The following is a 17,500-nucleotide window of genomic DNA, read 5'->3' as shown; positions in this document are numbered from 1 at the left end:
TATTTACAACAGAAAGCCGAGGGGGTGGAATACCGAGATGAACCTACAGAACTGTGCATCCTCAAACCTGACATATTCATCCCAACATTTAATGAACTCAAAAACACAGAAAGTTGCTTTCACACGCCAGCTTTGATTGCCAGTGGTTATCAAACCGGGACTCGTGTGGTTATCAACAAGGAACCCGTGTTTCAAAGCATGGCTCCCTGGGTTGATTGTGCACTTATTTTCTCACTACCAAAATTATGACAAAAACGATGTTTGGTGGTTTGTTGACAGACCAGCTTTTTTGTCGGTCCTCGGGGGGCATATCGACTTTTGTTTCATACTTATTGACCGCGGCCTTCGGCCTTGGTCAATAAATATGAAACAAAAGACGATATGCTCCCCCTCGGACTGACAAAAAAGCTTGTCTGTCAACAACCCATCAAACATCTTATATTAGCACCCCAGACTCCGCACCTCAGCGAGCAGATTTCATACAACAAACGAGACCAGTGAAGAGTTCAAATATCAAGCAGTTACCACATAACCTACCCAAAAGATACTTCAAGCAAGTGTCAGACAATAAAATGTACAAGCCAAGAGTTCAAATATCAAGAATATATCTCATAAACTACCAAAAAAATATTACTAGCAAGTGGTAGACAATAAACTGGATCAGCCAAGAGTTCAAATACCAAGCCGTTACTCCATACCTTACACAAATGATACTATCAGCAAGTGGTAGACAATAAACTGGATCAGCCATAACTTACAAAAATGATACTTGGATCAGCAAGTGGTAGACAACTAAACTGGACCCGTGAAGAGTTCAAATATCAAGCAGTTACCCCATAAACTACCAAAAAGATATTACTAGCAAGTCTCAAACAATAAACTGGACCAGCGAAGAGTTCAAATATCAAGCAGTTACCCCATAAACTACCAAAAAGATATTACTAGCTTGTCTCAGACAATAAACTGGGCCAGTGAAGAGTTCAAATATCAAGCAGTTACCCCATAAACTACCAAAAAGATATTACTAGCTTGTCTCAGACAATAAACTGGGCCAGTGAAGAGTTCAAATATCAAGCAGTTACCCCATAAACTACCAAAAAGATATTACTAGCTTGTCTCAGACAATAAACTGGGCCAGTGAAGAGTTCAAATATCAAGCAGTTACCCCATAAACTACCAAAAAGATATCACTAACAAGTCTCAGACAATAAACTGGGCCAGTGAAGAGTTCAAATATCAAGCAGTTACCCCATAAACTACCAAAAAGATATTACAAGCAAGTCTCAGACAATAAACTGGACCAGCGAAGAGTTCAAATATCAAGCAGTAACCCCATAACCTACGAAAAAGACAATACCAGCTAGTTTAAGACTACTTACCGAATAAGTAAAGACATCAGAATATCAAGATGAAGTCCTTTAGTCAATACCGTGGTAATTGTCTCCGATCACAAGCTAGAGTCTAATAGCATAACGTTTGTTAATAAGACGGACAAAAAGAAAGGAGCAAGAGGTTGGTCTTTTTTTACTGTTCAATACCAAACGTTCATTTTCAGTAAACTTTTCTCTGCGAACTCTCTAAAAACAATAATCAAAAACACATTCCAAGATGTCAAAGGCCAGTAGACCGTCGTACGCCTTGACGTTTCGTAATGTCAACAATGTAACGTTCCTTTAAATAACCTTTTCTTCTGATTCTAAGAAAAAAAGATCAATACAGTAAATCTCACCCACGCCCGCGACCGATAAAATCCAGCTTGACAAGTTCCAGACCACGGCTCACGATAGTAGCTCTGCGTCAAGAGATAATGAGGCCCTTAATGATGATGATAATGATTATGGGTCTGTATCTCTAGCTTGGTCCGGCTGCAATCTGCCCGGGGTCAGGATTATGTGCACGTGAAGCACGTGCAAGCGTTGCTGTGGAGAATGGTCCGCGTGCCACGTGCCGTCAAAGAGGCTAAATGCCTCGGACACTAATATTGTGGCCTGTTCGCTGCCACGCAACGGGTAGATTCGTCTAAAACTTTGATCCCCCACTCAAGTTCTGTCTCGTTGAATAGCTGTGGAAGTGATGATCTGGGAATGGTTCTCTGTCTGTCTGTCTGTTTTCTTGTCTGTCTGTCTCTCTGTCTGTCTCTCTGTCTGTCTCTCTGTCTGTGTGTCTCTGCCTGTGTGTCTCTCTGTCTCTCTGTCTCTGTGTGTCTGCGTCTTTGTCTGTGTCTGTGTGTGTGTGTGTCTCTCTCTCTCTCTCTCTCTCTCTCTCTCTCTCTCTCTCTCTCTCTCTCTCTCTCTCTCTCCCTCTCTCTCTCTCTCTGCGTGTGTGTGTGCCAGTGTGTGTGTGTGTGTGTGTGTGTGTGCGTGCGTATATGTATGTCTGTGTGTGTGTGCGCATATGTGTATGTGTGTGTGTGTGTGTATGTGCGCATATGTGTGTGTGTGTGTGTGTGTGTGTGTGTGTGTGTGTATGTGTGTGGGTGAGTGTGTGTGTTGTATTGAGTGCGAACGGGATTGAAGGCATGCGGCGCGCGTGTGTGTGCGAGTCGACTTTTCTTTTCCTTTGTATTATATTGACATATACATGTACATTTCAATGTTCTATCATGCATTATGTATTCGTATAGGTAATGTTGTAATTAGTAATACTGTGTGATTGCAATTGACAATTGTCCTGTTATTGTCTTTATTTTTATGTCTTAGTTTAGCAGGGACAGATTGTAAGACTAGGCGTGAGCCTAAAATCTCCATCCTTGAGTAATAAATCAATCTCTCTCTCTCTCTCTCTCTCTCTCTCTCTCTCTCTCTCTCTCTCTCTCTCTCTCTCTCTCCTCTCTCCCTCTCCCTCTCCTCTCTCTCTCTCTCTCTCTCTGGCCATGCAGCTATTCGATTTTTACGCCCATGCATCTGTCTGCCTGCCTCTGTCTGTCTCTATCTCACTCTGTCTGTCTGCCTGCCTGTCTGTCTGTCTGTCTCTCGCTCTCTCTCTCTCGCTCGCTCTCTCTCTCTCTTTTCTCCTCTCCCTCTCTCTCTCTCTCTCTCTATCTCTCTCTCTCTCTCTCTCTCTCTCTCTCTCTCTCTCTCTCTCTCTCTCTTTCTCTCTCTCTCTTTCTCTCTCTGCATGGCAAGCTGCCGCTACAGCATCAAAAACTACGTGTCTGATTTATGTATGCTGTCGATTTAAATGTAGTTGTAGGATAAGCTTGTCAGTAGGAAAACTAGGTTTTCAACAGAAATCGCCACGCTAGAGTGATTTTGTATGTCATTCTGCTCCTGGCCACACTACAGTGATTTTATTTGTCGCCGTTCTGCTCCTGGCTACGCTAGAGTGATTTTGTTTGAAGTTCTGCTCATACATGTGCACAGTTTCCTTTTTGAAATCAATACATAATCCTTACTCACTATCGGGGCTGGGTCTGACGGGAGGTTCTGTAGCTGGTTCCCGAAGCCCCCCCCCCCCCCCCCCACTCTTACCCACCAAATGTACATTTAATCAGAAGAGATACTGATATTTTATATTGTCTGATATTGAATAATTTACGTACGATACTAATATTTAATCTTTATATGTCTTTGTGCAATGTCGTTTTTGTAAAGTTTGTGAGGCAGCCCTATTTGAAAATATCTGTAAAGACAGACAATAAAGTATGTGTTCTTGTTCTGTTTTTCTCTAGAAGAGACCCAAAATACCCCTTTAAAATGCTATATTTCAATAGCAGCATTGGCGAGCAATGCGATCACTTCTCTCTCTGTGTATCACTGAACGCCGTTTGTTTGAGAAACGATGTTTCAGAGGCAAAGAGACACACGTCTGACTTGTATATTTAAAACGACCAGACGGCAATTATTTCGTCAAGCTTTGAGGTTACCGCGTACACAGCCTCAGCAGACGATGCGTCATGACTTTAAAACTTCTTTGAAAGAAAACTGCTCAGTCAACGTTTTTTTTAAGCCTGGTATTAATTAAGTGAAGTCAACTTCGCGGAGTCTACTTCGAGAAGCTCGTTACAAGAAGATTTGGCACTGAATTTTCGGTAAAGAGATTTCTCGAAGTCTTGGCGAAGTCAAACTCGGGCCCAATTAAGGAGAGCCTTTAGTTTCAGAGCTACCCGAGACCCCACTGTCATTTTTACATTTAGTCAAGTTTTGACTAAATGTTTTAACGTAGAGGGGGGAATCGAGACGAGGGTCGTGGTGTATGTGTGTCTGTGTGTCTGTGTGTCTGTGTGTGTGTGTAGAGCGATTCAGACTAAACTACTAGACCGATCTTTATGAAATTTGACATGAGAGTTCCTGGGTATGAAATCCCCAGACGTTTTTTTTCATTTTTTCGATAAATGTCTTTTATGACGTCATATCCGGCTTTTCGTGAAAGTTGAGGCGGCACTGTCACGCTCTCATTTTTCAACCAAATTGGTTGAAATTTTGGTCAAGTAATCTTCGACGAAGCCCGGACTTCGGTATTGCATTTCAGCTTGGTGGCTTAAAAATTAATTAATGACTTTGGTCATTAAAAATCTGAAAATTGTAAAAAAAATATTTTTTTTTATAAAACGATCCAAATTTACGTTCATCTTATTCCCCATCATTTTCTGATTCCAAAAACATATACATATGTTATATTTGGATTAAAAACAAGCTCTGAAAATTAAAAATATAAACATTATTATCAAAATTAAATTGTCCAAATCAATTTAAAAACACTTTCATCTTATTCCTTGTCGGTTCCTGATTCCAAAAACATATAGATATGATATGTTTGGATTAAAAACACGCTCAGAAAGTTAAAACGAAGAGTGGTACAGAAAAGCGTGCTATCCTTCTCAGCGCAAGTACTACCCCGCTCTTCTTGTCAATTTCACTGCCTTTGCCGTGCGCGGTGGACTGACGATGCTACGAGTATACGGTCTTGCTGCGTTGCATTGCGTTCAGTTTCATTCTGTGAGTTCGACAGCTACTTGACTAAATGTTGTATTTTCGCCTTACGCGACTTGTTCTTCTTGTGACTGTCCAACGTCCGTCCGGCCGACAGTTACGCCTCCACGCTTTTACACCCTAAAGCTTGGGAATCGAGAAAACGTTCGCTACCTATCTTTAACCGTGCAATAATTGTGTTCGTAAATGTATTCAAGTAGAACTGAGGAGCTTTTCAGCACGATATTAACCAACTTCTCTTCGTCACTCTTCGATGTTTCATTACTTATACCGTACGTGTAGACCGACACGGTTGGCCTAGTCGTAAGGCGTCCGCCTCGTGATCGGGAGGTCGTGGGTTCGAACCCCGGCCGGGTCATACCTAAGACTTTAAAATTGGCAATCTAGTGGCTGCTCCGCCTGGCGTCTGGCATTATGGGGTTAGTGGTGTCAGAATAATGTGACTGGGTGAGACATGAAGCCTGTGCTGCGACTTCTGTCTTGTGTGTGGCGCACGTTATATGTCAAAGCAGCACCGCCCTGATATGGCCCTTCGTGGTCGGCTGGGCGTTAAGCAAACAAACAAACCGTACGTGTAAACCCTCTAATCCTTCACAGTAGATGTGGATAGGTTCATGTTTTTGATCAGAGATCAGAGCATCCCTCGACGTGGATGAACCTGTAGCCTGTTTAGTGAATTAATATCGTAACTAATACCTATGATCAACCTGTAATATTAATTCCAAAAACAAATCTGCACAGAAACCGGCCAGGACTGAGGGGGGTTTCTGGTATGCTCATATCACGGTAAAAGTCAGGACAGATCCTTGAATGTATACACGGTAAATAAAGTATATTTCCAGGTAAAATCAGCAAATTTACCTCCATTTATAAGCAGTGTTGTTCCTAGATACAAAGGACAATAGACAGTTTGACGTGGACTCAAAACATTATTGGTCAAAATGTCCTGGCCGCAAAAAAAATGGTTGTGTCAAAAGACATCCCGCGTGTCAAAACTATATCGGACAATCGACCGGCCTAGTGTCAGCAGAATGCGTCAGATCAACACACAAAAATGTGCGTAAATGACCGAATACCCGTTGGAGGCCTGGGATCAACACTGTAAACGACATGATTTGTTCACATTTTGCACTGTCTGAAAAGAAGGGGTTCTACCAGAGATAACCTTCAAACATGCAACATCATTCACCACCACCATGACAAAGCAGAGAACACATTATAGGCTAAACAAGAAATTTGTAAGCTTGTTGTTGTTTTTTTCTATGACAAGGCTAAACAAATGGGTTCGGTAGGTCGGTGTGTGTGTGGGTTTTTTTTATATATAATTTTTATTTTATTGAAGTTTGTTTTTTATTTATACAGGCGCATGTGGCTTTTTTATTGACCGGAAATCGTGCGAGCAGTGTCCCCTAGACGTTGGAGAAGAGTAACCTTCCTTGTAAATCTGAAAATTGTTGTCACACACACACACACACACACACACACACACACACACACAAGTTTTGTCATTTTCATTATTTTGTATTTGTATTTATTTGTTTAGTTTTTGTTGAAGGGTAAAATAAAAACGCCCTAGGTTTGGGAGGAAAAAAAAGAGGGTCGGTCGGAGAATCGGAAACAGTATTTTTGTTTTATTGGCCTTAATACTATTTCGCCGGGTCTCAGGATCACACGAGGAACCCCCACGGAGCTACGGGCAATATTTTTCAGCGCTTGTAATTGACTGTCACCACAGTCAGTCTCACATGGTCGGTCACGCCATACCAAACAATGCGTGATGGGTGTAGAATGTTTGACAGCTAGCAGGCCCGCTAATTCTGTTTGTTGCGCAGTGCGTGTGGCACAGTGGGTGCATACTGTGGTGTGAAATCAGGCCAATCCGACTGTTGCACCCACGTAATGGTTATAGTAATACATGCAGCTATTTGGGTCATACGCCTGAGGGATCTGTGTGATGATCAAACCTATCGTGTCACTGTATCTGTAATGCCGAGGGAGTCAAGTGGGAGTTGAAGGACCGCATAATTGTATTAATGGCACTGGCAGATAATGACTGTTAAAGACGCATTCCTTCAAAGTCCTTGTCGTGAAAACAATTCGGGTCACCATCTCAGATGTGGCCAGGCTTTTACAAGAGATAAGGCCATTCCTCCACTATGACACATACCAACAATCAATACCTCGATTGCTTGCTGTGATGATTTAGATTTTTTTAATGAATTAATTGCCAAAATGCCACTATAAAAGTGGCTTTGACGAAATTAATCCATCAATAAATTCCCACCGCCGCACAGAGGGCTCACACACATCCTGTTCATTTGTAGTATGTGACTAAGTGGAGGGATGGTATTATCTCCCGTAGGAGCCTGGCCACATAGGGACGGTGAGCCGGACCGCTGACACGGGAAGGAGTGTGCCCGTTACGACCGCCACCTAACGATTTCTCGCTTAAACTATCCTTCTTCTTCTTCTTCTGCGTTCGTGGGCTGAAACTCCCACGTACACTCGTGTTTTTTGCACCAGTGGAATTTTACGTGTATGACCGTTTTTTTACCCCGCCATTTAGGCAGCCATACGCCGTTTTCGGAGGAAGCATGCTGGGTATTTCCGTGTTTGTATAACCCACCGAACTCTGACATGGATTACAGGATCTTTTTCGTGCGTACTTGGTCTTGTGCTTGCGTGTACACACGTACACGGGGGTGTTCGGACACCGAGGAGAGTCTGCACACAAAGTTGACTCAGAAATAAATCTCTCGCCGAACGTGGGGACGAACTCACGCTGACAGCGGCCAACTGGATACAAATCCAGAGCACTACCAACTGAGCTACATCCCAAAATAATGAGCGCTTCTGGGGTGATAACGCGAGACAACTCCTGTGATCTTGCCGCGAGGTTCCGTCTGTTACCAGCCGAAAGAAAGAAGGGGCATAACCTCACCGGAACCGACCATTGTCTTTTTACCGTATAAAATGCACGACTTACACACGAACTGTTACCAAAGCGACATGCTATTTCGGACCAATGCACGGTTTTTTCCTTTCTCGTGTGATCTTGCCGCGAGGTTCCGCCTGTTACCAGCCGAAAGAAAGAAGGGGCATAACCTCACCAGAACCGCCCATTCAACTTCATGTGCACCCCCGTGTCATCACAGTGGCACGTAAAAGACCTCGGTCATTCTGCCCGATGATAAGTGCAGATGGCTGATACCACCTAAACACGCATACACTTGTGTATCTATTCTGAAGGAACATGCCCCTAATGGATTTGCCGTGAGGGCGTAAAACTTGAATTTCTCTCTCTCTCTAATTTCATACCCCTATTACAATTCATAGTTCAAAATAGTTCCCTCGTTGCATTTTTGTTTTGTTTTTTGTTTTGGCTTCTGTTTTCGTATTGTATTGTTTAACAGAGACACGGATAATACTTGGCGACACTGACGCGGAAACACTTGAAGGTGCTTCAGTGAGTCATTTGCAACAGAAACTAAAGGTGCTCGATTTCTACATAACTGAAAACAAATCCTCATCACTGATAACAAATTCGACCTTCTCATAGTTTGCGACGAACTACAGTGCGTTTCCCGTTACCGACTATTTTCAACCATGCATGACAACCCTGGTTGTGCAAATAAGTGTGACAATTTGTGATTGTCCGTTACAAAATGTACTTCAACAATAAAAGAAAAACAAGTCGCGTAAGGCGAAATTACTACATTTAGTCAAGCTGTGGAACTCACAGAATGAAACTGAACGCACTGCATTTTTTCACAATGACCGTAGTCCGCCGCTTGTGCAAAACGGAGTGAAACTGACGAGCCTGTTCAGCGCGGTAGTGGTTTCGCTGTGCTGCATAGCACGCTTTTCTGTACCTCTCTTCGTTTTAACTTTCTGAGCGTGTTTTTAATCCAAACATATCATATCTATATGTTTTTGGAATCAGGAACCGACAAGGAATAGGATGAAATTACTTTTAAATCGATTTCAGAAATTTAATTTTGATCATCATTTTTATATTTTTAATTTTCAGAGCTTGTTTTTAATCCAAATATAACATATTTATATGTTTTTGGAATCAGGAAATGATGTAGAATCAGATGAACGTAAAGTTGGATCGTTTTCTATTAAAAAAAAAATATTACAATTTTCAGATTTTTAATGACCAAAGTCATTAATTAATTTTTAAGCCACCAAGCTGAAATGCAATACCGAAGTCCGGCCTTCGTCGAAGATTGCTTTACAAAAATTTCAATCAATTTGATTGAAAAATGAGGGTGTAACAGTGCCGCCTCAATGTTTACAAAAAGCCGGATATGACGTCATCAAAGGTATTTATCGAAAACATGAAAAAAACGTCCGGGGATATCATTCCCAGGAACTCTCATGTCATATTTCATAAAGATCGGTCCAGTAGTTTGGTCTGAATCGCTCTACACACACACGCACAGACACACACACACACCACGACCCTCGTCTCGATTCCCCCTCTATGTTAAAACATTAAGTCAAAACTTGACTAAATGTAAAAAAAACATCTCACCTTGCCCACAAACTGAAGTAGGGGAAGGGCTCCTAATATGGACCACTTTTTGTTTCATGCCGATATAAACTAGCTTGTTTTCTTGCGAAGAAGTTTCATTTTGTGTTTGGTAGTCCTTCTCTCTTAGGTTAACCGTTGGGGCTAATTAGAGTGAAATAGCTCTGATAGATTTTCAGCAAAAATTAAATACAGAATAATTCACAAATGGTCCATATTAGTCAGGCCGTTCAATTTTGGTATGTGTTCAAATTGAAGGGTGCTCTTATCCCATACAAAGGTCTACAGATCCGGGGAGGCTGGCATGATTGGTTACCCTTCAGCGGCTGGGTATGATACTGCGGTCGGCCCAGCAAACCGTTGCTCGTCAGTTTTACTGAACTACTAGCTAGCTCTGACAGAGAGTGATTGGTGCCCGTGCCTGAAACTCAAGCGCTGCTGCGATACTGGATATTAAGTGAGAGTAGGGGTTCACGTGATGATCACAGGTTTACCCTGGTTGCGGAGGTGCGTGATCGATTGCCCCTTCTGGACGACTTGCAACTCATAATTATCTTAAAAACACAGGCCATAGGTCTTAAATGGAGGGGGGGGCGGGGGGGGGGGGGAGGCACCGTACCACGCACACTTCGGAATAACCTAGACACGGACGATACAAATAATATGTAGAACTTTGAATGTTGGAGCGGATGCTCTTTTAAACTTCAGACTATCGCCATATTCTGAGGTCTTCGAATGCTAATCAGTCAACACCTCCATCAACACTAAACCTTCAAGTATAAAAGTCAATGTCTCTGTGAATTATAAAACATGAAACTTACAAGTCAAAGCCTCGGTGATCCTTTCAGCTTGAAAATCATAAGTCAAAATGAAAATGTGAGACATACAAGTCACACTTTCCATGATCCCTCCAACGTCACTTGTACCAGTCAAAATAGATATCATCACGAAACCTTGAACACTGATAATTATGGTCCCTGAAGCTTGACACATACAAGGGGCAAAGAGTTTCCGTGATCCGTCAGACTTCCAACATACCTGTATATCAGTATGCTCAGCCTCCATCGAAATATTTCAATGATGCTGAATTGTCACATTTTTCCCTCTCCGTCGAAGACTGATTTCCGTTCATGACCAAACAAGCGCCTCAGAAAATACCATCTGATGTTGACTCGATCGCTTCTAATGTGCAAAATGTTGCAGCATATATATATGATACGCTAGTGCGTCATCAATATGAGTTAAGCCTCTGTTAACAATGTACGTCAGTGTAAGTTACTCGAGAGGGTGATTACAGCGTCAAAAGATCGTTAACGATTATTTCTGCACGCACAGACGCGCACACCTTCCGATTTAAAAACGATGGCAACAGTCTATACGCATAATAGGTAGAAGAACATGTCTCACCTGTCCGGCTGAAAGATTAGATCAATAGACTGAGCTTAAAGTTTCTTTACAATAACCACTGTCTGTGTAAATGTGACAACCGTATTGATGTTCATGAATACACTACTGACACAGTATTCCCCACGATCTACACCAAGCGGGACATCCAGGTCCAGATTAATAACGACTTGAAACTGACAAATGTATGCGCATGACAGGTAGACTGACAAGAAAAGTGCTCCTCATCTCAGTATCCAAAAAGAACACTGTGTAAATATAACAACCGCAAGTCACAGTGTCCACCGCTGACACACCACCCTGTAAATCAACAATGATAACAAATATGTATCATAGGCAGAAAGCAGGACGTGCATTGCATTATTCTGAACTAAGAAACTGACAGAGCACTTGTTTGATAAGTAAGAAGCAACACTGACTTGACTGACCGCGGAAGCCCCCAAATAACGTTTAACTGTCTGTGTGAAATTCAGTGACACCCGTAAATGTGTCCACACACCACCCCGGCTGTCAATCAACAATGCTATCTCACAGTATGCATAACTTGAGTCATAAAAAGAACCTTTAAAGGAAACGTACCTGTACCGTCAGCGAAGACCTTACACAAAGAATTTAAAGTTTCGCCGCTGCTCTCGCTCACACAGTGCTTTCAGAAGTTCGTATAATCAACGGCACTTCCTTCCTCTCCGCACACCACAAACACCACTGCAATGCGTGACACAGTCGGACGCGTGACAGGGTAAATATGATGACAATGTATCCATACAGTGTGTAAAGAAAAGCACTGACAAAAACTGACAACTGCGTGCAATCATCAGCCTTCAGGCAAGGCGGCACAATGTTTGACAGACTGCACCACACTGGCTACATACAGGCCGAAGGCGAAGACCACACTGACAGCAAAGAGTGTAGCCCTACGGAAAAAGGCAGCCCGAGCTTTTGCCGCAGCTAGCTTAGCCTGCTACGCTACGCCACTCCACGTGTTGAAGCCGGGGTGTGTGTGAGCCTGTGTGAGAGAGAGACTGAGAGAGAGAGAGAGAGAGAGAGAGAGAGAGAGACAATGACAATGACAATGACAATTCTTTATTTTACGAGGGTAACAGAATAAGCATTGGTATACTCTGTCTCTCTCTCTGTCTCTCTCTCTTAGAGAGAGAGAGACAGAGAGAGAGACAGAGACAGACAGGCAGAGAGAGAGACAGACAAACAGACATACAGAGAGAAATAAAGAGAGAGACAGACAGACAGACAAACAAGACAGACAGACAGACACACAGACATACAGACACAGACGGATAGAGAGACAGACAGACATACAGAGAGAAATACTTGAAGAGAGAGAGACAGAGACAGATAGACAGACAGATATAGGGCCGGAGAGAGAGAGAAGGGGCGAGGGGAGGGGGGGAGAGGGAGAGAGAAAGAAAGACTTATTTGGTGTGTGTGTGTGTGCGTGTGTGTGTGTGTGTGGATTTCGTGTGTGTGTGTGTGTGTGTCAGTGTGTGTGTGTGCGGGTGTTTGTGTCAGTCTGTGTGTGTGTGTGTGTGTGTGTTTCGTGTGTGTGCCAGCGTGTGTGTGTGTGTGCATTGCGGCGAAGACGGCGGAAGAAGGTGGGGCGTGCTCTCTTGAGCTTTGCGAGTAAACAAACTGCAAGCAGAAGGGTGCTCCATTCATAAACCTGGGGCGTTACAACGCGCTCTTGAGACGAACGTTTCTTACCACGTACTCAAGTTCGAGGATCGGAACGCCGTGCTCACCATGATGACAACACAGTCATACCACGTATAACGCTATACATATATCACCCTTTGGTGAATGGAATCTTTAGAGCAATTGTCTGTGACAATGAATAGCTTTGTGAACCCATTTTGTTTGTTTGTTTGCTTAACACCCAGCCGACCACGAAGGGCCATGTCAGGGCGGTGCTGCTTTGACATATAACGTGCGCCACACACAAGACAGAAGTCGCAGCACAGGCTTCATGTCTCGCCCAGTCATATTATTCTGACACCGGACCAACCAGTCCTGGCACTAACCCCATAAAGCCAGACGCCAGGGGGATGAGCAACCACTAGATTGCCAATTTTAAAGTTTTAGGTATGAACCGGCCGGGGTTCGAACCCACGACCTCCCGATCACGGGGCGGATGCCTTACCACTAGGCCAACCGTGCCGGTTTTTGTAAACCCATGACTCTCTCTCTCTCTCTCTCTCTCTCTCTCTCTCTCTCTCTCTCTCTCTCTCTCTCTCTCTCTCTCTCTCTCTCTCTCTCTCTCTCTCTCTCTCTCTCTCTCTCTTGTTTAGTTGTCATGTTGCTTTACTTGTTTATCATTTATCATTTATTAGACATTTGTATTAGAAGTAAGGACCGGTTGTAAGAAAAGGCGTCGCCTTAAACCTCTATCCTTGAAAAAATAAAGTTCCATCATCATCTCTCTCTCTCTCTCTCTCTCTCTCTCTCTCTCTCTCTCTCTCTCTCTCTCTCTCTCTCTCTCTCTCTCTCTCTCTCTCTCTCTCTCTCTCTCTCTCTCTCTCTCTCTAAACTATACGTTGCTTTTATTGACTTCAAGAAGGCCTTCGACTCAGTAGACCGTACAAAGCTGTGGAAGGTGTTGCAAAGCAAAGGAATAAAAGGTAAAATGTACCAAGCCATACTTAGTATGTACAACGTTGTTAAAACAAAAGTTAGGGCAGGAGCCGAGGTCACTGACCTTTTCATGTGTCCGAGAGGCCTGAAGCAGGGAGAAATAAATAGTCCAATTTTGTTCTCACTTTTCATTAACGAATTGGCGGACGAAATTAAGCGAAAAGGACGACACGGTATACAACTTATCCCAGATTTTATTGAGATATTGATTCTCATGTTCGCAGATGACGTTATTTTGATTTCCGACACTGTGTGTGGGTTACAGAACCAGATAAACGTGCTATATCAAACTGCTTGTAATCTTGGCTTGACTGTTAATTTAGAAAAATCTAACATAGTTATCTTCAGAAATGGAGGCCACATTGCAGCTATTGAAAAATGGATGTATGGCAATAACGTAATGAAAACTGTGAACATGTATAAATACTTGGGAATTTACTTTTCTACAAGGTTGACATTTTCTCACACGCTGAACGATTTAGCGCTGCGTGCAAGAAAGGGTGTGATTGGTATTTTTAAGGTACTGTGGACTCTAGGAGAAAGATCACCAAACATATTCTATAAACTATTCGACTCCCAGATCCAGCCCATGCTCAATTATGCGGCAGAAGTCTGGGGCCTTGATGCAGACCATTCACCTATTGAAAAGGTGCATCTGTTTGCCCTTAAGAGGTTTCTGAACACAAGCATGAAAACACCAAACACACTTGTGTATGGAGAAACTGGCAGACACCCGTTATTTGTCAACACGTTTGTTAAGTCCATACGATTTTGGTTGCGCATCCTGAAAATGCCTAGTCATCGACAGAAAGCTTATAAAATGCTGCTTTATTTACACGAACAAAATAAAAGAACATGGGCGTCATCAGTTTGCTATGTGCTATACAAATACGGCTTTGACCAAGTTTGGATTCAACAAGGCGTTGGAAATGAAAATGCGTTCATAACGGAATTCAAGAACAGACTAGTCACATTATACAAGCAAGAGTGGATAGAAACCGTACAAAGTAAAGAACGATTCCTTTTCTATAGCACTTTCAAGTCAGCCTTATCTATGTCTTCATACTTAAATGACCTGAAGCACGTCAAAGCAAGAAACTGCCTGATTAGGTTAACCCCTTTTTGCCGAGATTTGTTTTTTTTTTTTTTTGCGTTTTTTAATAGCAAATAAAATTCTAAGACACAATATGTATTTCTTTTCTCATTTTTTTTACTTTTTCTTGTGTCTACAGCATTTTTTTCAAGCGTCCTTTAAAAAGGACGCTAGGATCGAGAGGGTAGAGGTTTATCAAACATATACAATAGTGAAAGGAACAAGTTTCTAAAAGTTTTCAATGAAATTTATTAACACAAACACTTGTTTTCAAAAAAGTTTTTAACTTTCGGTTTATAAACAATACAAAGTAACGGATTAACTGTCCATTATTTTAAAAAAATAAACAAACAAAAAAACAAAAACAACCTCTGAACATGGTGCAAGTCACTCTCCTGTTACCCTGCCAATGTGAATAATCTGTGCAAACAAAATTGCTTTCAACGATTTTTGTACAGCTCGTCAGAGCTTTTCACTTTCATTGTGAGTGGTCAAGTGGTCAGTTACCGATTACACAGGAGTATGAAATGCCACAAAACAGTACTTTCGGTGCAGAGGGACATTGCACTTCAGGCAGATTTGTTTGACCTTTTTGCCACATTGTGCGCATCTTCTCTGCTTGGAGATGTGCTCCACCAGGTGATCCAACCCATCACATCTGATTGCTGGTGGAACTCTTCTGTCCAGCTTTGCCACACGTCCGACAGGATGGTTAGGGAGCTCCAGGCGGGCAGCAGCGTGTGACCTCTTGAGGTAGATGTCCGCGATGGCACGCCGAACTGCCAGAAGATCCATGGGAATGTACTCTGAGGCAGGTGTTGCCCTGTACATGTGCCATGTTTGCTGCACACACAGGTCAAGACAGAAGCTGAAAATGGCCCACCACCATTGATTTTCTTGGATCGTATGGAGACTCAGTATTTGGCAATGTTCTGGTCCATTCTGTCGCACCCGCCCATTGTCTTGTTATAGTGTTTGATCAGGAAGGGCTGCGAGATCTTGACTCGTTTTTTTCTCTGCCTTGGAGCACCGGGAGGCTGACTGCAGAGGGTTGACTCCTGCTGCATTGGAGACAGCGTTGACGATGTTGTTGTCGTTCCATCGAACCACTATCACTCCTGTGTTTTCGGCCTGTTGAAAGTCGTAAGTGCCTCTCTTGGTATTCTTCATTTCATTGATTGACTTCAGTGGGCACTGCTCGGTCCTGTTGGCACGAACCGTTCCTGTACATCCAATCTTCTTGCTCGTGAGGACGTCAACAAGCTTCAGACTTGTAAACAGGTTATCAAAGGTCAGATGGTAACAATCTTCCGGCTCCTCTTCCTCCAGCTCAGAGATGAGGTCAACCACCACGGCTCCACCCATTCCAATGCCTGGATACTCATCTGCATTAGCTTGCCTGCCATTTGCTCCTTGGTAGGGTTCAAACTGGACGCAGTACCCAAGGGGTGTGGCCAGCACCCACATCTTGTATCCGAAGCGTATAGGCTTCCCTCTAATGAATTGCTTTGCACCGTGTCCCCCATAGTATGGGATCATGCTCTCGTCGATACTCAAATGTTGTTGCTTCATGATTTTTTTTAAGTACATGAGGCATCTCTCATTGAGCATGGTAATCAATGGCCTGATTTTGGCCATATCCATCACCACCACTGTTCTCCTCTCCCAATGTAGTTCTGCCACTGAGTCCCACTATAGTAGCTGTGGCACTGGCAGTCAGTTGTCGTCCGGACAAGTTGTGGACAGCACACTCCCCATCTTCTTCACCACTATCTTCATCAGTCAACTCATCAACTTCAGGAGGGTCGAGAAAGATGTCAGCTCTTTGAAATAAGTCATCATCTTCAAGCATATCTATTACCTCGTTCACAGTGAATCTGAAACAAACCCAACCCGTACATGAAAAAACCTCTGGCCATTTAGCCCTAGCGTCCTTTTTAAAGGACACCAGATCGAAACTGCCTATAACACAAACTATGGACTATATTCACAAAAAGAAAAATATGTTTCTAGATTATGCCTTTGTCTTCAAATTACCTTCAGTAATGATATTAAAAATGTTGATAATTACACAAATATAGCCTTACCTTCTTTTGGAACTCATCTTGATCTGCTCAGCATGTGGATTTTGAATGATGTCCACCATGACACTTTACTGCCAAGAGAGATAACTTTCTCCAACTCAGCTTCTGAAACGTTGTTACCTCCCTAACACCAATCAGTGACTTAGACCTTTCTCAGAGTCTGTGTTGTAAATCAGGTGGGGAAAATGTAAGCGTCCTTTTTAAAGGACGCCAGGCTTAAATGGGTGTTAAGACTTGGTGTCTCGCCACTCAAAGTGCATCGATTACGACACATTCGGTCGTCAACAGCTGTAGATTACTTGTGTCCATTCTGCACAAACGAGACCGAAGATGAAATTCATTTTGTTTTGAAATGTCCAAAATATGCTGGTATTCGTGAGTACTACATACCTGCAAAATATTACAACCGTCCATCAAGCTTTAAACTGGCGCTATACTTCTGGCGACACCAAACAGATCAATATTACTTAGACTTGCAACCTTCATCATGAACGCGTTTAAAATACGCAGTGAGTGGGTACAGTGAATATGAGATATTGCACGATCTTGTTTTATGTGTATGCTATTTTTCTTGTTTTTGTCGATTGCTTAAAAAAATAGTAATAATGTTTTGTTTTTTGAAAACGTTAATGTGATGCTATGTATCAGGGATGCAACGATTATGCATATAACTGCTTGCAGATTTGCGTGTGAAAGGGCATGTGAAGGGATAGATGGAGGGATAAATAGATGGATGACGGATGAATGGTTGGACAGACAGACGGATGATTAGATGGATGGAGGACAGAGGGACATGAGATGGATA

General features: G+C 42.7%; 1 protein-coding gene across 1 annotated transcript in view; it reads right to left on the bottom strand.

The window, feature by feature from the left end:
* The window catches only part of LOC138950260 (uncharacterized), a gene marked incomplete at its 5' end in the record, with an annotated part of 34,206 nt that extends 22,411 nt beyond the window's left edge, over positions 1–11,795 (bottom strand). Inside the window, 1 exon segment of the mRNA XM_070322009.1 lies at positions 11,452–11,795.
* Positions 11,796–17,500: the final 5,705 nt, after the last annotated feature.

The sequence above is a fragment of the Littorina saxatilis genome, linkage group LG1 (genome assembly GCF_037325665.1).
Source record: "Littorina saxatilis isolate snail1 linkage group LG1, US_GU_Lsax_2.0, whole genome shotgun sequence".
NCBI classification, from domain to species: Eukaryota; Metazoa; Mollusca; class Gastropoda; order Littorinimorpha; family Littorinidae; genus Littorina; species Littorina saxatilis.
This window is presented reverse-complemented; position numbering and strand designations above follow the sequence as displayed.